Source organism: Rhipicephalus sanguineus, chromosome 3 (assembly GCF_013339695.2).
Source record: "Rhipicephalus sanguineus isolate Rsan-2018 chromosome 3, BIME_Rsan_1.4, whole genome shotgun sequence".
Taxonomy (NCBI): Eukaryota; Metazoa; Arthropoda; class Arachnida; order Ixodida; family Ixodidae; genus Rhipicephalus; species Rhipicephalus sanguineus.
The window spans coordinates 125779696-125803911 of NC_051178.1; the positions used below are offsets into that span (position 1 = coordinate 125779696).

The following is a 24216-nucleotide window of genomic DNA, read 5'->3' on the forward strand; positions in this document are numbered from 1 at the left end:
GACAAGAGCAAACACGAGAAGGGAGCTGCGTAGCAGGTGAGCGTCTTGTCGGGCTTCCGTGACCGAGCGTCGATTGCCGTCCTCCGGTTTTGCCGATGTCGCTTCCATGCACGCGGCAGACGGGCTATAATGGGACTGTCTACACGGGCCATGGAATGTGTACATAGTGTTTGACACTTTTGGAAACAGGATCGCGATAACACAAAGTATGCGGGGACACGTGTTTGCATACATAATACGTAGCGCTGGTTAATGTGTCCCTCTTGCGTGTCATGTGCTCTGTATCCCGACCATGCCGACAATGCTGTATCCCAACCATATTCCCAAGTCAGAACCTTCTCCAATATTTATTAAAATATTTCGCCGAAATCTTTAAAGATTAATAGATAGATAGATAGATAGATAGTAGATAGATAGTAGATGATAGATAGATAGATAGATAGATAGATAGATAGATAGATAGATAGATAGATAGATAGATAGAGATAGATAGATAGATAGATAGTAGATAGATAGATAGATAGATAGATAGATAGATAGAGAGATAGATAGATAGATAGATAGATAGATAGATAGATAGATATAGATAGATTAACGCACATGCACGGGGGAAGGGAGACACTCATGACTCGTAACTTGTACCACCTTCACTGAAGCAGATAGTGCACGCAGAACTAATGCAGCTTGCCAGTTTAACAACGGCCCGCCCGTTGTCAATAGTTGCACGTACAACTGTTCACAATGAGCAGGCCGAGCGTCGTACTCACCACTGCTGAAAAGGCATCGATACATAATCGCGGTGGCGTGAATTGGAGCTATTCACTGGCCTATAAGTTATGCCACTCGTATTTTTCTGCGATCGCTTTGGCGGCGACCAAATGGCGCGGGCAGCAACGGAGCATCGGGCTCGCAGGAGCCCGTCGCCAGCGCTTGCAAATCGCGGGCGCAAGTGGCGCACCAAGGGCGATAGGGAGCGCGCAACAAGTGAAGAGCGGGCCACCAGCAAGCACGGGAGGAGGGCGATAAGCGGGGTGGCCATTCTCCCCCGCCGACCGGCTCCTCCTTTCGGCAGCGCGGCACGCGCGCACTCGTTCGTGCGAAAGCGAAAGCCAGGAAATGGGCAGGCCCCGTGGGCGGGGATTGGGGCCAGATTGACGGCTTTCGGGCCCGCAGCCACCCGCCGCCGTCTTCCGAGGTTTCCTTGCGCGACTGCGCGCTCCGATGGGGCGACTCGCTTGCGGCGGTGTTTTCTACAACGCGTTACCTGGGCTCTTCTTGATCAGGCCACGGAACGCGAGCTCTGTGCCAGAGACCTGGGCTGGCCGCGTGTTCAATGGCATCGGTTGAGGCCACGCAAGACACAAGCGTGCTCGCTTTCGCGTAACCTTTTGCTTCTGGTGTTGACCCGTACCAGGACGCTAGCAGGAGCAATGATGATAACCATAGTCGCAGCGGCTGCCAGTTGCAGACGCTTGCATGTGCGATCTTTTCTCCTTCTGCAGCTGATTGATATTATTTAATAATGTATATCCTGATTAGCATAGAGGCGGTTAGAATAACGTTACCGCGGCCGTCATCTTAGGAAATCACTGCCTCACAAGCTGCGCCTTAATCTGGACCTTGTCTTACATAAAAGTACTGTTCGAGATTGGTCATTATCGTGGGCGTTGTCGAGTGATCCCTCTGATTGCTTTTTCCTGTGGAAAATGCTTAGGTCCTGTTTATCATCAAGCCGCATGGGCGCACCGCACTTGCAGGATGGCTTTAGGCGGCAGTGCGGCTTGAGGATAAATAGGTCCTTGCTTTGGTAGCGGTGACGGTATTCCAAGAAGGCGTACTTGACGTCAGTTGCATGCAACCCATACATCCAGCCATCCAAGAGCGTTAGGCTGAAAGTACTCGATGAATCAAATGCGTGCCAGCGATTATGTAAATTACGCATCATATTCTTGCTTTTGTATTCCCCCTTGGCAGTCGTTTTTATGTTCGATAGAACGTCGGCCGTCATGCATTTCATAATTTTATCTGGGGTTCAACATCCCAAAAATCTGTCACATTTCATTGTTGCCTGGATATGAACACATGGCCGTCGTTGTTGCCTGTAGCAACTGATGCGTTGCTCTGCTAAACACGGGGATAACGGTATAATTCCCGGCATGGTGGAAGGAAACAGTTAAGAGGGAGCATTGCGCAATGTTATATAAAGAAAGACAGAAAGAATGAAAGAAAAAAACAAAGACAGAAAGAAAAAACAAAGAAAGCAACAAACAAACAAAAACACAATTAAGGAAAGACAGAAAGAAAGAAACAAAGAAAGAAGGAAAGATAGAAACAAGGACAGAAAGAAAAAAAAGAAACAAATAAAGAAACAAACAAAAACAAAAGAAAGAAGGAAAGAAAGAAACGAAGAAAGAAAGAAACAAAGACAGACAGAAAGAAACAATGTCAGAAAGAAATAAACAAAGACAGAAAGAAAGAAAAAAAAAAAGAGGAATAGAAGAAAGAAGAAAGAAGAAGAGAGAAAGACCAGAGAAAGATACGAAGAACAAAGACAGAAGATAGAAAGAACAAAGAGAGCAGGAAAAGAAGAAAAGCAAAGAAAGAAAGAAGGAGAAGGATAGAAGAGAAACAAAAGAATGAAAGAATCAAAGAAAGAAACAGAAAACAAAAAAGACAGAAAAAGAACAAAGAAGAAAAGTAAAGAAGAAAACGAAAGGGGAAAAGAAAGGCAGAGAGGAGAGACAGAAAGGAAGAAACACGAATGAAGGAAAGAAAAGAAAAGAAAGAACAAGAACAACAAGACAGAAAGATAGAAAGAAAGAAAAGAAAGAAACAAGGAAGAAAGAAACAAGACAGAAAGCGAGAAGAAAAGAAACAAAGAAGAAAAGAAGAAGAAAGAGAAGATAGGAAAGAGTGAGAACCAAAACAGAAGCTAAGAAGAAGGAAAAGAAAAAAGAGATGAAGAAGAAAGAAGAACAAAGAAAAGAACAAAGGAAAGAAGAAAGGAAAGAATAGAGGAAAAGAAAGAAGAAAGAAAGTAGAAACAAAGAAAGGGGGAAAGAAAGGAAAGAAGAAGACAAGAAAGCAAAGAAAAAAGAAACGAAACAAAGAAACAAAGAAAAAAGAGAAGAAACAAATAAGAGAGAAAAAAGAAGGAAAGAAGAAACAAAGACAAAGAAGAAAGACAGATACAAAGAAAGAAGAAACAAAGACAAGAAACAAGAAATGTGGAGAGAAACAAGGAAGAAGAAATAAAGAAAGAACGAGACAGAAAGATGGAAAGAAACAAAGAGGGGAGAGGGAGGAAAAAGCAAGAGGGAGAGAAAGAAAGAAACAAAGACAGAAAGAAGGACCGAAGAAGAGAAGAAAGAGACCAAAGAAGAGGAGAAGAATAAACAAAGAAGAGAAAAAAAAAGAAAGAAAAGGGAAAGAAACAAAGAAAGAGAGAGAGAAAGAGACAAAGAAGGAAAGAAAGAAACAAAGACAGAAAGCAAGAAACAAAGAAAGAAAGAAAGGAAGAAAGAAGGAAGGAAAGAAACAAAGACAAACAAAGAAGAAAGATACAAAGAAAGAAACAAAGACAGAAACAAAGGAATGTGGAGAGAAACAAAGGAAGAAAGAAATAAAGAAAGATACAGAGACAGAAAGATGGAAAGAAACAAAGAGAGAAAGCAAGAGGGAGAGAAAAAAAGAAACAAAGACAGAAAGAAAGAAGGAAAGAAAGAAACAAAGACAGAAAGAAACAAAGAAAGAAAGAAACAAAGACAGAAACAAAGAAATACGGAGAGAAACAACGACAAAAAGAAATAAACAAAGAAACAAAGACAGAAAGAAAGAACCAAATAAACAAAGAAAGACAGAAAGAAACAAAGAAAGAAAGAAAGAAAGAAAGAAAGAGAAGCAATACGTCAGGCACGCACACGTCAAGCTGCGCTTACACCCATTTTCCCGGTATGGCAAGGGCTTCTGGGCTTTCTTTTTCTTTGGGACGTTCCTAGAGAAGGCTTATGCAACATAAAAGCATGTCTCAGGAATTGTGGTTAAACAAAGCTTCATGAGATATCGCGAAAGGCGTCCGCTTTGATGCAAACGCCATTAGAGAGTTTGAAAAATTGGGGGCCCAAGTCACTGGGTCCTCGAGCTGCGTTGGCTAGGCTGCTCTTGCGTTCTGAGGATCATGCAGAGTTTGAGAACTGGGTCAAATGCAAGCTTACGTTGGGTCAAACGCACAGGGCGCCACACGTGGCGAAATTACAGAGTTCGAGAATCCGGGACCTAAGACACTGGGTCCATATTCTGCGTTGGGTAGGCTGCTTTTGCGTTCAGAGGATCAGCAGAGTTTGAGAATTGGGCCAAACGCAGGCTGCGTTGGGTCAAACGCACGGGGCGCCATACGTGGCGAAATTAAAATTATGCGTGACGCGGGCCATAGGCACCCGGCAATGCAGTTTCCGAGATACGATGGTAGCGCCAGAAAACACAGCCTAGCGAGTAGACGCAGCAAAGTCGAGTGTCTATCCTCCGCATCCTCCATGTTCTGAAACGCTCCTTGACTTGAACGTGACTTGCCACCGCCTCAATGCAGTGCGTTTTAAACGCGTTTGTAGCGTTTGTGCTGCCTTGGCCCAGCCTGAAAAGAGCGCGTTCTAAACGCGTTTGTGCTACATTGAAGGCGGTGGCAACATCCCTGAGGTGATTACGAAGGCACGTAGGAAGCGTTCGTTGAAAGAGGCGCCCAAAAGGGGGACACTTGAGCGCGTCGATGTGTCCAGCGAGCGTTTCATTTTCTTGGTATCCCTGGCGGCTGGTGCCCTCAACACTTAGGCGTTCGATAAGAGCTCCATCGCGCCCTCTGGTCAGTGACGGGTGCCTATACTGCGTCGTGGCCCGCGCGCTGCGTCTGCGTCGTCTCGCTGCAGGCGACCCACGACGCCTTGGGGGCCCACGCTAGTTTTCGATTTTTGGGTCTTGGGACAACGCGAACGCAAGAGCCCAAGAGTGGCCTGGGTTCTGCGCGTGCGCCCTGGCCGCTTGCAAATTTCTTGTGTCCCCAAGCTCCTTGGGGCCCCAATTCTCAAACTCCCTATTAAAATCATACGAGACGCGGGCCATACTGCGTCGTCGCCTTGGGGACCCACGCTAGTTTTCGATTTTTGGGTCATGGGACAACGCGAACGCCCAACAGTGGCTTGGCTTCTGCGCATGTGCCCTGGTGGCTCGCAAGCTTCCCGAGTCCTGAAGCTCCTTGGGGCCCCAATTCTCAAACTCTCTATACAGTATACGCCGGAATTATCTAACTCATTGTGTGGGGAAGCATCAGGCGAAACAGTGCTTTAACGGCGCAGCTGTTTAAGCTGGAGAGAAGAAAGAAAAAAGGAAAAAATCACAGCATATCCAAGGAGTGAATGATGATGAGTGGGCGAAGCTGCGGAGGTTCATCGGTAAACCGTGAATCTTCCGTGAATTCTGCCCAGTACATCATCACCGACGTGAGATCGGGCGCGTTTATACTAAAGGTTCGATGAGTTATGACGACTTGCAGCTCACTTTAATTTTACATGTACGCTGTGAATTTTCATTGTTTAGAAAACCATTGCTTTAGAAAACACCTTGCGTCTTTCGCTAAGCAGCTGGCGTCTTTTTCGTTTTGCTTTAGAAACATCTGGCGTTCTTTCGTTTTGTTTTTACAAAACATCTGGCGTCTTTCGTTGGTTTATTTCATCAATCAACGGCGTTTTGAACAAAATTTTTATTGTTTAATCACGCACAGGAGAAATCTCACCAGGCACTACCTTGGAGGTAAACAATGGCTGCTAATGGGAATGAGAGACAGAAGAAGTCGGCTTTTAGCTAACACTTACACTTCTACAGAGACAGAAGAATTCGGCTTTTAGTTAACGCGCACGCTGCGAATTTTTTATTGTTCAACAACGCACAGGAGAAATCTCCCACCGGCACCACCTTGGAGGTCAAAGGGTAAGACTTGTTACTCACTACTACGAGCACGACGAGGGACGAACGGGTGCCGCCTTAAGGAGCTTCGCCCCTAAAACTCTATTAGAGTATCAGTATATGGACGTCAGCTAAAGCATGTCATAGCCTTGTATATCAAGGGTATGAGAAAGGGAAGTTAGGCTGCGGAGGACTGATGCTGAAGGAAAATGAGGAGGCTAGAGGTACAAACCAAGCATAACCATGTACAGCATAGAAAGAGGTGGGAAAGAGATGTGGGGGTGAGGCGGAGGGAAAGGAGGAAAGGTGGCAATATAGAATGGAATAAAGAAAGAAAGAAGAAAGAAAGAAGACGATGAAAGAACTCAATCTGCGTTCGCATTGCAAGGTGGTGGCGCTTGCTTGCCAACTCCGCTCTTTACTCAGATTGCACAGGTATTAAACTGGCTTTAAATTTTATAACTTCCGAATGCGATCAACGGCACAGACGCTAAATGTATGCTTGATGCAAAAGCACACGTGCGTTTGCATGCATCGATGCGGTCGCCATCTATGACGACCGCGTCGCCCAGCTTTCGTGCACTCGATTAGGCGTTCATACCATGCATGGCCGGATTGAAGAGGCGCGCGAAAAAAAGGACGCCTGGGCGCCTCTCCAGGTCTGGTCATATCTTCTCGCGCTGAGAGAATCAACGTAGCAAAAGAAAGGCACGGACAGACACACCTGTGCCCACCCCTCATCGGCTCTGCTGCCGGCGAAGAGCGTTTCGGGCCGGCATACCCCTTTATCCCCCATATCGGCATCCTCACGTGGTCCTTATGTCGGTGCGGTGATAGCGGGCGATTGTCGACGCAATCTTCGTCGCCTCTTCCGCGGCTGCCCATCTTCAGGTGAAGGAGGTGTAACGCATTACGATACAGAGGTCCTGCGGAACGTATGCGTGTCTCCGACCGGGACGAATTGCGGCGATCTTGGGGCTGGAAATTCAACAAGGGTTCCGTGTGCTTGGGACGCGGCCGTTCAATTATGCGCGCAACGCCCTGACCATTCTCAACGGGTCATATGTGTACGTATACACTGTTCCCTCCCTCATTCCTTTGTTTCTTCGCGTTTTTTTTATCCAGACGAAATAATAATCCACATAGGTATACCCTTTCGTGATCTCCGTCTCGCGCAGTGCTCTGTTTTGGATTAGAAATGTCTCCTTATACAGTAACATCGCCGCACATAGATAAATCAACGTCCGACAAAAGCATTCCCGCTGCCTCGCGCATTTACAGAAAGCTTTTTCCCCCGGGAGCATTGTCCCGACGGTTTGATATAGTCCGTTTACTTTTCCGTCTCCCACGCCATGGTCGTCCGTGCATCCTATAATGCAGCATCGAAAGCAACGACCGGGGCGCGCAGTCGTGCACGACACGCGGCGCGACGGCAGCGCGATCGCCGTCGAGGCGCCAAAGCCACCAAAGCCGCGGGTTTGCCCCAGGGGCCTCCGAGGTGTCGCGTGCCACGAAGAGCGCCGCGCCGTGCAATATCGATCGCGGCAGGAGCCGACGCCCGGTCGCGCCGCCGTCGCGGCGTGAGCTGCCCGCCACGGGCCGCGGCCGACCTGGTTCGAAGGGGGGGGGGATCCACCGGGGCGCGGCGGCCGTCATCGCGTCGCCGCCTGTTATCGTAGTCGTGGGCCCCGCCGTCCCTTCCCCCAACCGCGCGAGCGAGCGCGCGTGCCCGGCGTCCCGATGCGGCCGCCGCGGCATTCCGGCACACGCACCGGACGGCGCGCGGCCACCGTTTGTTCGTGAGCCGGCGCGCGCCTCCGGCTTGTGCTTTGTCCCGCGGCCTCGGGTTAATTGTGTCACGTAGGCAGGCACGCGTCCGATTCGGCAGCGACGCTGTGGCGCCAGCTTCGTGGTTACAAGTGATTCCCGGAGCTGTGAGCAAAAAGAACGATACCATTCTTGGGACACGCGCGAGGAAAGTGCACCATATATAGTGCAACGGCAGTTTGTAAGTTAGGTATACCTCTCGTGTACGCGCACGCACGAAGCAGAGATGCTGGAATCACGCGGGCACATGCCTTTATAACGATGTGGTGCATGCGGTTACCGGAAGATTTGCGGTTGTATATAGATCCAGTAAAACGTGTGGCCTCGTTAGTATAGGAGGCGATTAATCTTCGTCGCATACGTCTACTACCGGTCTGCAGTGTTGCTGCGAGACTGTCAGCGGCGGCGTGCATCGACGTGCACAATTTGCAAATGGAAGCAATGAGTGTGGCACTGCAGTCACGGCTTCAGTCGCTGTCCCGAACTGCATGCACCGGCGGACTGTGCTCGTGTATGTATATATATATATATATGGCCGGACTGGCAGGCGCACTGGCGTTCCTTTTGAACGCCTGCGCATCTCGAGTCCGGCCATGAGATGTATACAACCGCCCCCTCTCTTTGTCACTGACGAGGTCTGGTTATAAAGAATGGGCAACACTGGGAAATACATGCGCAGTATATTACTTGAGCCGCATCAGTGAGCTTTTTATAGAAAAGTGTGCCCCAGGGGATTTGTGTGTGTGTGTGTGTGTGTGTGTGTGTGTGTGTGTGTGTGTGTGTGTGTGTGTGTGTGTGTGTGTGTGTGCGCGTGCGTGTGTGTGTGCGCGTGCGTGTGTGCGCGCGCGCGCGCGCGCGCACCGGCGTGGCTACGTGAAGGTCTTGCTTTCCGTGTTTATCAACGGCGAATATATGATGATATGCCTCGTTCATTTTCCAGTCCACAGACGTTCGTAAAGAGGTCTACACCTGACTGTTGAGTCCTAGCGTAAAGCAAGATATGGACGACAGTGCCCTTCCCTGTCGCTAATCAATACCAGTCAATTGTATGCTCCCTGAGAATGGACCGAAAAAGAACAAACTAAAAGGAAACGTTAATAGACAGAACAGAAAGAGAATCCGACTGTATGTTGCATTCTCTGTAAAACATATATGATGTCGCCTTGATCGTGTCACTGGTGTTAATTATAGGAGGAGATCATTTGGCATAGACCCACTGTTTTGCCAGGTGAAAGTGTATACGAGGTTTCGTATTGAGTTTCAGGGTGTATACGGGTACAGTAAAACCTCGGTGATACGAATCTCGCGGGGTTATCAAAAATATTCGTATCATCCGAAATTCGTATCACCAGAAAACATGGAAAATTAGTATGCGACAAAAGAAAGTTGGCATACGTTTTGATTCAGTGTTTCTCAGGGCCGCAGCGACGTCACGAACAGCCCTGAATTATTGCCAGCAAAGTTTTTTAGATGTCAACGATCATACTTGTGCGGTGCATGCGCGCGTGTGTAATTAATGAACCAGATGTGTTGTGCCCCGTGACCGCTAGTAGTCCCTTCCTAATCTTACTACGCTTTTCTGCATGACACGAAAGTACTGCGGCGAAAGTGACTTAACAAGCGCTTTGCATAGATATAGAGGCCAAGCTTCTTCGCCAAGACCGTCCTCTTCGCCTCTTGGGGCCTTTGTCCACCTTTAATAGGACTTCATGACAGACCCGCAGCCCAAGTTTCAGTCTTGTTTCATAGAACGTCTGATTGCGGGGACATGGCTTGCATCGACGTGGCAGGCACGTGTTAATAAAGTACAAAGACGCTGCTGTCCCGAGCACAGGAGCACGCGTCAACGCGTCGGGAAAGAAAAAGCGCGACGTCAACTTCATCTGTAATCTAAACGCGACGCGCCTAAAGGCCTCCAAGATTCGCGCCCACTATCTCGGAGGCAACGACGCACCGTGGATGGTCGCGCAGCGCGCATGTCCGCGGCCGCGCGTGACTGCCGGGTCTTCGGCGACAGCGCGGGCAGCACCTGTTCGTACCTGTGCGGTAGCGTACGTTCGTATCAAACGTCGTGGGGTGCAAATCGGTTCGCAACAACCGTATTCCAACACATTACAGGCTAATGGGTCTTGGCCAGGACCACATAAAAATTCTTATCACCCCGAAATTCATACGAGTCGTGATCGTATCACCGAGGTTTTATTGTATATGGTTTATAGCACATATACCCTGAAACTGTCAATACGAAAGCTCGTATATATACTAGGTATATGTTCTATGCCGGTCACGCGCTGAGATACGGGCGGTGTTCTGGCGGTGCACGTCGCTCTGCAGGGCGCTGCAAAATTTAAATGCACACTCGGTAAAACCGGGGATAACAAGCGGAATCAGCGCTTTGTCAATTCATTTGCTAGTCTCAGCAGCACCCGGCACAAGCGCTCGCACGATGCGTGAAGCATGCATATATATCACGCCGCGGGACAACTCAAGAGTCTTGGCATATAAGACGCTTACGCAAGCCGTTCACTGTCGAGGCGTCATTCCACGCTGGGGTGTTCTATTTATACGCGGCATTTACACGCCAAATATAACGTCCTCGCTGAGATTCGCTCCGAGATCGCGCGGGGATGGACATCCTCGATGCGTGCGAGCATCTAGGTCCGCAATGATATACTTACCCCGCAGAGTATATATAGGTGGCGCTGGGATCGCTAGTTCTTCGCAGGTTCATACACCCGGACTCTCTCGCAAAGGCGAGCAAGAAGCCTGCATCTCCTCCCGTTCACCACTGCGGCTGCCGCTCCGCCATCGGCCGATAGAAGCCGAGGAAAGTCCGGCGCGACAGCCGCAGCGTTCTCGTTCTCGCAAAAAACAGCGAGCAGCGGCGTCGAGCAGATGGCCGATAGTGGCTGGCAATCCTGCACACGGCCGACCTTATATATATATGCGGCTATAGAGGAAAGCAAAAAGCGATGGCAGGGCCGCGCGTACGATCTTGCTCCTTTCGCGGCGCGCGATGGAGGCGGATGCTGGCGCGGATCTGGAGATGAGGGCATCCGCGTCGTGGCCACTGCCAGCGAGGCCGGACGAAAGAGAGCGCGCCAGCTGATGCCCGGTGACGTCACAAGAGGGGACGCGAATCTCGCTCTCCATCGGGAGCGTCAAGGTCGAGGGCGCCTCCGATGTATGCGGGGCAGCGGCGCGCGTGCGACCGCGGCGACGTGTGTGCGCCCGCGATACGCGGCTGCACAGCTTCCGTCTACATCACCTTGCTCCCTCCCCCCTCCTCCTACCCTGGGGGAAAAGCCAGGTGTGAGGTGCAATGAAGACGTACGCTGGATACTTTTTCGCTATCTACGCAGCTACATTATACACGCCTTTATCCTTCACGTTACACCGCCGCAACTATATAGCACATGCATTATTCATGTACAGTAGCATGGCTGAGTCTATCGAGCGAACATTTTGTAACGTTTGTAATGACCTCTTTCCCATACTGTATTGTAGACCTCGCGCGCGCGTTTTCTCTCTTTCTTTCTCTGTGTGTGTGCACGTATTTGTCCCGTGGAATGTGTATATTTCTCCCAATATTTGGTGTACATATATGGGTATATGAATGTCCAAGAAATGCAATTCTCTTTCCTGCGCCGGTGGTATTCTCATAAACAGATATGTGTTGGAAAGTTCGCTCTAATCGTGCCTATATAATATGAGCCTTATCATGACTGTGAGGTGTGTGACATTGTGCGTGCATGCTCTCCCCCCCTCCCTCTCTCTCTTTCTCTATCTTTAAAATTCCACACCCCTTTCCCCTGTGTAGAATAGCATATAAGTCCTTCTAGGTTGGTTAGCATCCCTGCCTTTCCTTTCTATCCTGTTCCTTCCTTCCTTTGAAGACAATATCGAATCCTTGCGTGTGAACTTGAGGCATGCAGCGCTCACACACGCCCAGAAATAACACACCGTCAGGGTTAATTCTGTCTGCGTTAAATCTGCCTTCAACGGTCGTCACAGCCCTATATGATTACGTTTCACGCGTGGCTGTCTATACCGAAACGCACGTCCCTTAACTCCACCGTCGCTCTGTCCGAGCTCCGAACAGCGCACGTCCTTCCAATCCACCGTTCCTCTGTCCGCGAGCTTCAAAAAGCGCACGTGCTTCAACTCCACCGTCCCTCTGTCCGAGCTCCGAAAAGCGCACGTCCTTCCAGTCCACCGTCCCTCTGTCCGCGAGCTTCAAAAAGCGCACGTCCTTCAACTCCACCGTCCCTCTGTCCGAGCTCCGAAAAGCGCACGTCCTTCCAGTCCACCGTCCCTCTGTCCGCGAGCTTCAAAAAGCGCAAGTTCTTCAACTCCACCGTCCCTCTGTCCGAGCTCCGAAAAGCGCGCGTCCTTCCAGTCCACCGTCCCTCTGTCCGCGAGCTTCAAAAAGCGCACGCCTTCAACTCCACCGTCCCTCTGTCCGCGAGCTCCGAAAAGCGCCTTGGCGGAAGACATCTCCGCATACGATTGCATTGACGCGGCATGCGCTCCCCCGTGCAAGAACCCTCTGCAGGCGCCGCACGACTGGAACTGCGAAACCCTCACGCTTCGTCGTCGTGCTCCCGATCGCGTACATGCGGGTTGCATTTCTGCAGCGTCGCGGAACCAGTTCCGCAGCTGTGCCGTTCCTCCTGGCAACAGCGGTGGCGGCGCCGATATGCCGCCGGAGGCCAAACACTTCAAGGCGTGGTGGAGTGCAGCCGCCGCATACACGTGGCTCAGCACTTATCGCATTCCTTTCTCCGCTCACGAAGAAATAAACGGGCTCACATCTACCGCACTGCCGTGCGATCGATCTGTTGCGTATAGCAACACTATATGTGGCGTGGATGTGCACGTATCGCTCCCGTAAGAGGGAGAAAATTAAAGGAAAGAAATGGGTGAGAGAGAGAGTGGGTGCATCTGCACGGGTAAACTATTGCGCTCCATCGTGTGTTTTGTTTAGTCTGCAACACTTCTTCATAATAAGCAGATGTGTAATGCTCCGCACTGCTCGCAGGTAAACCAATCGCCGGTGCGATGTCCAATGCGGTCTTCACATTCGTCAGCGCGAACTTTCGCGCTTCACACCGCACCTTTTTCTGCCTGTTTCCTCGCGTCTCTTGTTCCTTTAGCTGTTTCATCGTCTAAATTCAACACGTACCAACCTGCCCAATTCAAAGGGGTCATGAAGCACACCTTGGGCTTGTTGAAAAAACACATCCTGTGGAAAGCTGACACGGCTATGAACTGCTCTGCCAAATATTACAGTCGTGCGCGCCGCGTAAAGCGCTAGACACATGGTGCGATTCGGCATCCGATCCGACGTGCGACGCCGCATGCGGTATACGGCAATTCAGGACACATGGGGGCGAACGAGCAATCAGCGCGCAGGCTCCGCCCACACACGGCACCCCGGCTTGCACTCTCGGAAGACATTGCATCCTCTTCGTTGACTGCAAAACAAACAACCTTACGCAGCCACGCTTCGTTCTGTAAGCACATTGCCAATAAAGCTACGCCTTCGCAAGCGACAAACATCTCAACAGCCCGCATTCACTCGCGACTCCGAGTAGGCCTGTCACGACACCGAGCGTAGGCCTAGCAAGGCGGACGCTGTCGCTAGCGCCGTTCGCGATCAAACGCGAGCTGATCGTCGAGCACTTATTTTTATCAACACGATTAAAACTTTTACGCTGATGACACGCGTTTACATGCGCAATTGGTTTTCTCGTAGGCCTCGATTTGACCAGCAACGGTGCAAGCGAAGCGGGCCGGTTCGCCGAGACGGCTGGTACGGCTGTTACCTGCTAAGTGGCCTTCCATCACGGCTCGATATATCGCTTGTGGTTCGGAAACGGGCGCCGCCTTGCACAAATGACACACTTCAAACGTCATGGGTTATTTGATGTCAGAAAGAAAGTTTATCCAACGTTTTTCGTGATCGGAGCCGTCCGAACGTAGTGCAACAAACGCGCAAACAAACAAACAAGCAACAAACGCGCCACCAGAGGCGTGACGTCAGGCGTCTCCCGCGCTACCATTGGCTGCGGCCGTCAGACCGACGCGGCAGCCGCGCGGCTACATTGAGCAAGTTGGATGCCCGTGCGGCGTGCGAATCGTCTCCGCACGCTGATGGAACCTGTTGGGCGTCTGTCGGATGCGGCTGTTGGCACGAACAGCCGTACGACGAATCGCATCCAAATTCGCACCATGTGTCCAGCGCTTAAAGGCCACAAGCGGAGCGCGAAGTTGCCGTTTCCCCATCCTCTTTTCAAACAGAGGCCGGTTCTCACTCTCGTCGGTGGGCGGGGCGTCTGCACGTTGACGTCGCGGATATGCCAGTTTACGTCGCAAGAGACAAAGAGATATAGCATGTTTATTGGCCGATAGCCGAAGTAAATCGAGAGCGGCGTTCGGATCAGATGCGCTTCTTGCCACGGGGTGCCGCCACTTGCCGGCGCCGCACTCCTCAGTACATGGGAGCCGCACTCGCGCACGCGAATCACAGCGGGAGAGCGATCGCGTTTCATGACGCGCGCTGACGTAACTTCTTTCCCCCGTGCCATCCCTCCCTATGTAGCTTCCAGTGCGCTCGTCGGCACGAGAAAAGAGAGAAAGCGCTGAGAGCGTGCGCCAAACCCCCGTAACTCCGCTCATTCTTGACGGATTCGAGAAAGTTTTGCGGCAATCGATTCGGGAGGCACTAAACTCCGATACTGAGGTCATTAGGTTATTAGTTGGAAAAGTGGTTCATGACCCCTTTCAAGACGCTAACACTTTCCTTCTGCCATCGCTCCCCCTCCCCCCTGAAATATTTTAAAAGCGCAGCCTGTTATAAGAGAACAGCCTCTGAGAATGCAAGTATGAAAGTATGCATGTCTGAAAGCTATGCAGGTAATCATGACGTTTCAGCGCAGTCATGCGCCAACACTGGCGTATACGTTCAACACTGGCCAACAGTGCGTAGATTCAACCCCCCCCACCCCGAAATTTCTCAGTTTTACATGTGTATATATGCAGGCACACGTATACAACCTCGTGCACGCACGAACATACATAAAGTATGGTTGTTGACCCCCCCCCCCCCCTCCCCCCCCCCCCCCCCCCCATTTTCTGGTACGCTGCTGTGCGCCAGTGAAACGAGCGCGCGGACTTATAAAGCGACGCATGCATGTGTGTTGTGCCCTAAGCCTGTCGAGCATTAGGCGTGATAGCCTGTCGAGCATTAGGCGTGATAGGGAGATAGCGACCAAGAACGGTCAGTGTGACATGCGCCACAGCTTCCTCAATATTGGCGTCGAAAGAGCTCGACAAGTAAGTCGATTTGACTGAAAAATGGCCACATATCCTGTGGCTACTCGAGATAATCAGGTTTATTATACCTATATCTCCATGAAATTTCCTCCCATAATAAAGACCTCTATCTATATACAGGGAGCTGCGTGAATCAGGCCTCGGTTAACGCCACCCTTCGGATGGAGAACAAAGCAGTATTCGAAGCACGTTACTTTACGCGGCAGGGGATTGTCTTCAAGTATACACCTACAGTATGCATTTTGATTGTGCCAGGAACACCATGCCTGACATACGTATACAGCCGATGGACTTATTTATTACGAATTACATGCACACGCAGAAGAAGAGCGCACATACGCATTTAAGTTATGCTTCTGCACATCCATGTGCACACACTAAAAGTTCAGCGTGTGCATCTCCCGTGCGCTGCTTTATTATTCTTTTTTCTCTTACGTCTTTTCAGTGGTTCCACTGCCAGTTATACTATATACACGATTAGCGCGCTATTATATATTCGGTAAATCGGCTAACCACATTAAGCGCAGTTTCACTTTCCACACAAAATTAAACCGTGTGTTGTTCACGCTTTACACTCGGTCATAACCCTCCACAAGGAGTTCATACGAACTATATGAGAAATTAATTGGATATATAGCTAGGAACGTGCCGCACGCTACTAAAAACGTGCCACGGAAGGCTTAAAGGGACACGTGGAGCAATGAATCTGTTTATAAATTGCGCTTTGAGAACTCTAATGTCGTTAATTCCATCATCATATCTTTATTAATAGAGGGGAAAATCAGTCAAAGTTTCGTTTTTAAATTTCGCGCCGAAATCTCCGTGCTTCACGTTTCGGAGTTTCCCAAAGTGTATTTTCGTATTTTAACGACATTGGCTCAACGAAATTTCCTGAAACTTGGTATTTTAGCTCTATGGTCCCCTCAGAGGACAATGTACTTCATTTTTACTGATCAGGAACTACGTAGGACCGAGTAAACGCCTTCAAAATCTATGACGTCACGGCTTTTGGTACGGAAATTTCAAAGCTGGTGTCGCCGCCCTCATTTTCTTTTTGCGCGTCTTCTCGCTTGTCAAGCGTCTTATCGCGGCAATCTTGATGATTTTGGTGTTAAGAAACAGTAACTTAGTAACACGAGAAAAAACTTTGTTTCTCTTTATGTCGATCACTAAACTCAATCATGTAGAGCTGAGAAGGGGTTTGCTAGTAATTTCTTTCTATCTTTTTTTGCTTCCTTCCTCTCTTTTTCCTTCGTTGCTACTTGACGGGTCTTTTTAGGAAGCGTGTATAGCATGCGAGTGGTGCAATCTCGTGGCAGATCCATGCCGCGGGATGAGGCGACCTTGACGCCAACGCAATACCGCACCCGCCGCCGCAGCGGCGTCAGCACCCGTCGGCTGCGCAACCCTGCCTCCTCCTCACCCGTCTCCAATTTGCATATGCCAGCGCAGAGTGCCGTAACGGCGAAAGAACTGCCGGACCCGGGCGGCCGCTTGTGAAAGCGCGCAGCGCGCGCGGAGTATATCGCGTTTCGCTGCTGTTGCTGGCTCTTCCAGCAGATTCTATATAAGGACTCTATCCGTCTGTCTGGTGAAGTGAATCCGTGGGGACTGAAAAGCTGATCATGGTGACGTGAATCTGTATGATTAAGTGTAAATGTCATGACTGTTGAGCCGCAGCTTTGGGAATAAGCAATTACATTGTCGAAGTGCAACTGCACTGGGAATAATTAACATGGTGCTGTTTGGTCTAAAATATATCAGTCATTGTGACATCGCCATCAGTGTCAAACGAGATTAACCACGCGCCCTGTGACTGCATTTTGCCTTGTAGAAAAGTGAAGAGCTTTTGATGAAGTGACACCTGCAGTCAAGTCGAATCGCAACAGTTTACTTTCAAACACACACACACACACACACACACACACACACACACACACACACACACACACACACACACACACACACACACACACACACACACACACACACACACACACACACACACACACACACACACACACACACACACACACACACACACACACACACACACACACACACACCTAATAATCCAACTGGCCCTTCAAGGCATTCAACTTTAGCTTTTAACAAAAATTGGGCAGCTACGCACTACAGTATAGTGCGAAGACTATGTACATATATATAAAGAAGCGGCGGAGCTAGTGGCGTTGCCCTCCTCTCTTCCCTCCTCCTCACCCTCACTTCCCTTTCCCACCCCTTGCTATACTATACTATACTATACTATACTATACTATACTATACTATACTATACTATACTATACTATACTATACAAGACAGCTCCGCTAACGTGAAGCCTGGGGAGGCGTGAAGCACCGGTGTTTCCCATATAGGGACACTTCAATAGCAGTGAGAGGACAGCGTCCAGCCATTTTATGTAGCGGCCGCGGTCCTGCGCCCATCGCAGACAGCGCCCTCCGCAGGAACAGGGCTTTCGTGAGCGAACGCGCCGTCTTATTTGCCACTCGGAGAAGCGCACGTCGCGATGTCTCTCGCGGGCGAGCGCGCGTTCTCGCGAGCTTTTCCTGAGCGAATGCGCCGTTTTATTTGCCTCTTCCTTTACCGACGGGCGACGACGACAGGAGGCGCCGACAGACCGAGCGCATATAAGGTGCTTCGCCCTTAAAACGGTCATACAAGAGTGACGTACAGCAATTGTGTATACCGCGATCCGGCCCGTGGTACAACCTCGGTTCAATGACATGCTCGGTCGATGCGCGACGCCGTGCGCGCAATGTATCTCGCCAAGGTCGAACAGCTGGAACAGTGGAGCAGCTATAGGCGACTGGATTCCTCCCCTGCATACGAGAACTGCAAACGATGCATCAGCCGCCTCGGACGGAAGAAAAACAAATGCCGTTTGCACTTTTTTCGCAACGTGACACTGTATAAATGTATGCACAAGGCTGGACAAAACGAATAGCTCACGCGTTGCCGTCCTTGGTCGCTGTCGCACGAAGCTGCGAATGCAGCAGCAGCAACATTCGAGAGAGCAATCAACTCGGCCTAAGCTAAAGAAAGGCACGCAAGAGGCAAGTATACAGCGCGATTAAAGAGACGAGATGGACGGCGAGATAGACACGTGGATACCGAGAGTCGTGCAGCAGCACGCGACGACCCCGTGCGGCGCGGCTGGCGCCAAACCAGCGGAGCGCTAAATAACGCAACCTGACAGGCCTGTTTGAAGGCGGTGAGGGGGGGAGCCCGGGGCGGGAGGGACGGCGCGAGCGGTTAGCATGCAAGCTGCGGCTCCACGGACGCGCTCCGCGATCGTTGATCGAGGTGACGACCGCGCGCGCATACGTGCGTCTCTCTTATCGCGCGCCTCGCAGTGCACCTGCTCCTGCTGGTGACTTCTGTAGTTAGTGGTGCGATCGAGGAACCGCGGCGCAACCCGTTTCCATATAGAGCGCATGTAAAAATCTCCCGGGGCCGACACCTGACGACAGCTTTTGCAGCGCGCCTCCTCGCCACCAGATTCGGCGCCGATAGCCTCGAACGCTTCGGGGACAGCGAACTTGTCCCTCCGAAACACTCTGCGGGAGTTTATACGTGCGTGTAGGAATCGTATCATGTGCGCGAAGGTAGCGCAGCGCACGCTGGAATCTGACCTCTGCATGGCTTGTGCGGTGCTTCACGGAGGAGCCTTGAGAACAAGAACACTCCTCCCGACGCCCTTTAATGCGGGTGCGTGCGTGTATTTAAGAATGTCATTTTATGATATGCGCACGCTTTCCAGATCCATTTGCACGCGTGCCTCTTCCTCTAGGGTTGGGACTAATTGGAATTCAGGTAGCGCACCTGCGAACGGCCTGCGTGCGTTTATCTGTGTCAGTAATTGCCCCGCGATATATCTGGAGAATGAAGGGGACGGGGTAGGGAGGGGGCTTGTATACATTTTTTTTATCATACAGATATAAGCAGCACATATGGGCGTTCCTCGTATATAATTTCAGCTGATGCTCGTCCCGCAGCTTCGTTTATATATTTGCGATAGATGTGACGACACACACACACACACACACACACACACACACACACACACACACACACACACACACACACACACACACACACACACACACACACACACACGCACACACACACGCGCGCGCACACACACACACACACACACACACACACATATATATATATATATATATATATATATATATATATATATATATATATATATATATATACACAGTATGTGGATCCTGAAAAGGGAGCTTCGTCAGTGACCGATGTTATGGAAGGAGTAAAGACCCTATACTGAACTTCACCCGGCCTTTACGCAGTTGCTCAACAATGTGTTAATTAATGCTGCTGGCGCCGTTTGACTTGGCGTTCGTACAACTCATCAGCGATACGGGGCGTGTATAGTGGATCGACACGTTCTGTAATCATCGTCGCGCTTACCGCATGCCAATGAGTGCGGCAACAGGCCCATGCCTTATGGTTATTCAATGTCGTATACACAACGTTGTGATGGCATGCTCATGGGCGCCTTGTCCACTGTCCATGCCATGCCTTCCGCGTGTGTCGTTGCTCATTAGGGGATCAATTTCAGCTGCATATCTATTAATGGCAAAACACAAATACACTGACCAAATTTCGCACCTTTGTAGAACGCCGCATGGATCGGTGACATATGCATGCTTACTCAATATATTCAGCACGCTCTATACATGCTCAACAAGCACAACCACAATCCGGGTAGTTAGAGAATTACAGATATATATATATATATATATATATATATATATATATATATATATATATATATATATATATATATATCTGTATACGTGACTTACTTCTTGTTTCTTACATATAATCCGCATAACATTTAACATTTACGCTCTCGCGGCCACGCTCTGTTGCTTTAGCCCCTAAGCGTTTCTTTAGTTGGCTTTTTATAAAATGCACCTTGGGTAGTGTTCCCTATTCATTTATTATTATTATTATTATTTTAGTCGACTTATGCCCGTTGTACCTCATGCGGGGTGGTGCGAGCTGCTCGCATGCACGTTATTAACGTGATAGCGTTGAATTGAGCTCGTTTCGCAGAAATTTGGGTGTCGGTGTCGGCGTCGGCGTCGTTGGTTGTGAGCGAAAAATCATCTTGTCAGTGACCGAAAAATCGCAAATAAAAATCTTTGGGTTCGAGTGAGAATCCAACCCAGGCCGTCTGCGGGGCAAGCAGGTGTTCTACCACAGAGCCATGATATTTATTTATTTTTCTTTAATACATGGAAAGGTGACCTGTTATTGCCGTGACCCGCGCACTACATAATTCGTCACATTATAATTACCTTAACATACACAACACCCAAATTTTTCCGTACAGTATAGGAGGCATTTCAAAAGTCAGGCAAACACACACAAGCGTCCAGAGGTGCACGGCCACTCCGGAACGGGCTCGAAAGTGTCAACAACACTGCGCAATTGAGCAGATTCTGAGGCCCGTGTACTTAGATTTAGGTGCACGTTAAAGAACCCCAGGTGGTCAAAATTTCCGGAGCCCTCCACTACGGCGTCTCTCATAATCATATCGTGGTTTTGGGACGTTAAACCCCAGATATTATTATTATTAATTGAGCAGATTCTTCTCGGAAGACAGACCTCGTCGATCGTGGTGGCTCGGCGTGTCTGTCAATAATGCGACTGTTCCACAGCGAATAAAGTCCTAATAATATAAACAAATCTGCTTCGGAGAAACAAAACACCATATGGATGTCATGCAGTGGAAGGAGTCTCTTTAACGCATGTTAAACGCTCTTAACGCAAGCGGAATGGTTCGTTTGAAACACGGGTATATGTGCTGACACCTTGCGAATACCATAGGAACAGCTACTAAAACCGCTTTCTGAAACATCCACGCGGTCGCACTAAAAGTCTGAAATCAATCGATTCAGTTGTTTTGTTCTGAAAAATTAGAACATGGCGAAGAAAAGAAGTGGGACATATGTGTCCCAGTACCCCACAAACGGTTAAAGGCGCATCCATTACAAAGCGTTCAGACATATTTAATCATAATCATCAGCAAAAGCATCAACAATGGGAACAGCAACAATGGGAACAGCGGGCGCAGGGGCCTGCGCCCGACGCGGACCGAGAAACACCTTCAACGACTTCATGCCATACACAGTCAGCGTTCTTTTTTTTTTCCTCGCCTCGTTTTCTGACTTCGTCGGTGTTCTTCTCTCTCCTTTTTTCTTTTTTTTTTTTTCTTTTTTCCTTTTTTTTTTCTTTTTCTCGTAATCTATCTCCCCCACTCTCTGAAATGTCCTTGAGAGCGACGCGGCAAGAAGCAAGACCGAACTTCGACGTCAGTTTTAACTCATCCCCCGAGGAAGGGAGGCCCCCTTCCGAAACTGTTGGGAAATAAATAGTTATATCACTGTTGACAACGCCTCCGTTGTATTATACCCATTACCCGAGAAGAACTGGCCCATTGAACCATATATATATATATATATATATATATATATATATATATATATATATATATATATATATATATATATATTTTTTTTTTTTTCTGCCCTGCAAGTGGTCCGCCGCGGTGGTGTAGCGGTTACGGTGGTCGAATTTCGATCGAGGCGAAATTCTAGAGGCCCGTGTACTGTGCGATGTCAGTGCGCGTTAAACAACACCAGGTGGCCAAAATTTTCGGAGCCCTCCACTACGGCGTGCCTCATAACCATATCGTGGTTTTGGCACGTAAAAGCCCAGATATTATTATTTCCTGCGCGTGAAATGCATCACACGCACTTGTTGAGAAGCCATTCTTCTCCAGATATATAGATACCATTCGACGATCCTCCCACGCCCGCTGGTGACCGCAGTTCAGGTGTCAGCTAGCTCCCAGTTAGCAGCTGCTCAGCTGTAAAAAATCTCTTATGCTTCCCTTCTTTGGGTACATATATTTCCCTAAGTTAGACATCCACTTACTGCTGCTGTTCATTACACGAAGATCTGTTTATTACTCTCCGCAAGACTAATACGTTGTTATCATCTCCCCCCTTTTAGGGGCGAAGCACCTTAGGGCCTAGGCTTGTCCATACTTCCGCGTCCGGTCGTCGCGGTACACGAAACCGAAACCGACAGCACTCTGTACAACTGAAACCGAAAACATCTGTGAAAAAAGATCAACAGCACCATGTACAATCGAAACCGAAAACATATGTGAAACAAAGGTTAACAAAATGTGAACAAGCACAAAAATAAAATGACAAAACACCGTAAGAACACCGACATTAAGCGCCCATCAATCACTCATGTGACAGCACAATGCACGCTGCAGTGAAAAATACACAAGAGTCACGGGTGATTTACGGTAACACCGAACGATTCCCAGGTGCTTCGCCCACTCATCATCATTCACTTCGTGGAGATGCGGTAATTTTTTTTAAATGCGAAGCATTTCTTGGAGAACCTTTAGCACTTGGAGCGTTTGTATCTATCTATCTATCTATCTATCTATCTATCTATCTATCTATCTATCTATCTATCTATCTATCTATCTATCTATCTATCTATCTATCTATCTATCTATCTATCTATCTATCTATCTATCTATCTATCTATCTATCTATCTATCTAGCCACCTACATCTGGGTGCTCTCATGATCGCCACCTTAACTTGGTGTAGACCAAAATTGGCATGGGAAAGTAAGAGGATTTGGCGAATATGACTGTCGGGTCATAACATGAATAACGTTAAAATCCTGTCGCGTGCGTCTTTAAACCCTTTCCTCCAGACACGTGTGGCACATACCCGTTTTGTGGTTCCAGTGTTGGCTCCGCTTTTATAGCAGCATAATAAACATTACATTTGTGTACCTATGATTCAGCAAGTTATATTGAAGCATTCCTCGACCCCGGAGGAATACATTAACGACAGCTACATATGATATTCACATGTCTGCACCATAAAGTGCACTTAGTTTCTCTAATACTGACGTATGTACTGTAACGTGAGGGCTGGCGTTACCTCGCACCATTAGTTACCCTTTAAACGCCAGTGTTGTCAACGCGCCTGGTAAGCGCACGATGTGCACATAGCTACTTACAAAAACACGTCGATCCACCTCTTAACGCTTGGCTCAAAGCTATAAAATACAGCATAAAAGTACTCGCCGAGTGCTTCGCAGGAAACCGATTCGCACAACGCGTGAGATCTGCCTTTTCTTTCCGTCGTAATCCTCTTCGGGAGCCATCCTCATGACTGCTGTGGGTGCAAGACTCGAGCGACGGAGGAGGCAGACAACAATGACGCTGTCCCCGCTTTTTCTTGGGATACTTAAACGGAGAAATTTTGGTCTGTCTTTCTGTCTGTCTGTCTGTCTGTCTGTCTTTCTGTTTGTCGGCACGTCACTCTATTCAGCCACTCGGCCAAAGTTGAACCACTTGCCCAAGGCCCAGCCATCTTGAACGGCTGACTAGGTTCATACTTGTGTACATTGTCGATCAAAAAGCAAACATTACGCATATCTGAGGCGCAACATCACTAGATAAGTATTAGGTGGTGTGTTCCTTTAATAGAAAATGCATACATACGTAATTCTTAAGACCCTAGTTTCTTAAGCTGCGCTGAAAATGCGACTGCGCTGAAACTTGCCTTCCTCCGTGCCCTCTGCACAAGCTCATTGTTGTGTTTCGGTTTCGGTTCTGTATTGCACTGTACGAATGCCATGGGGCGCCGCTCTGGCATTCCTGTTTTACCCAGGCGACGTGTAAATAAAAGAGTGTGTGGAGAGTACTCGTTGAGTGCGCACGTTTCTTCTGCTTCAGCGCTTCGCGCCAAACCGCGTGTTCGGGCTGACTGGCGTCCCCGCCGGTCGCGTTCGTCACCGCCGGTCTTCGCCTGCTGCTGTGCCGGGACTACCAGCCCGCAACACAGCACTTATGTTTCCCAACGTATTGCCAGATAGCGTCCATATCTCACGCAGCGCCTCTTCTATCGTCTTTAGACGACATTTGCAGCGAAGCACGCAGATACGCGGCCATTTTTTTTTGTCGCCGGTTCGCTCTTCCTCTTCCTTTACGCT

At 49.1% G+C, this 24216-nt stretch overlaps 2 protein-coding genes across 2 annotated transcripts in view; both read left to right on the forward strand.

Annotated features, from left to right (window-relative positions):
• Window positions 1-24216, forward strand: part of LOC119387099 (ORM1-like protein 3) — a 465457-nt gene that overhangs the window by 402493 nt on the left and 38748 nt on the right. The window lies entirely within an intron of this gene.
• Window positions 1-24216, forward strand: part of LOC119387096 (growth/differentiation factor 11) — a 104012-nt gene that overhangs the window by 73469 nt on the left and 6327 nt on the right. The gene's annotated exons all lie outside the window — the stretch shown is intronic.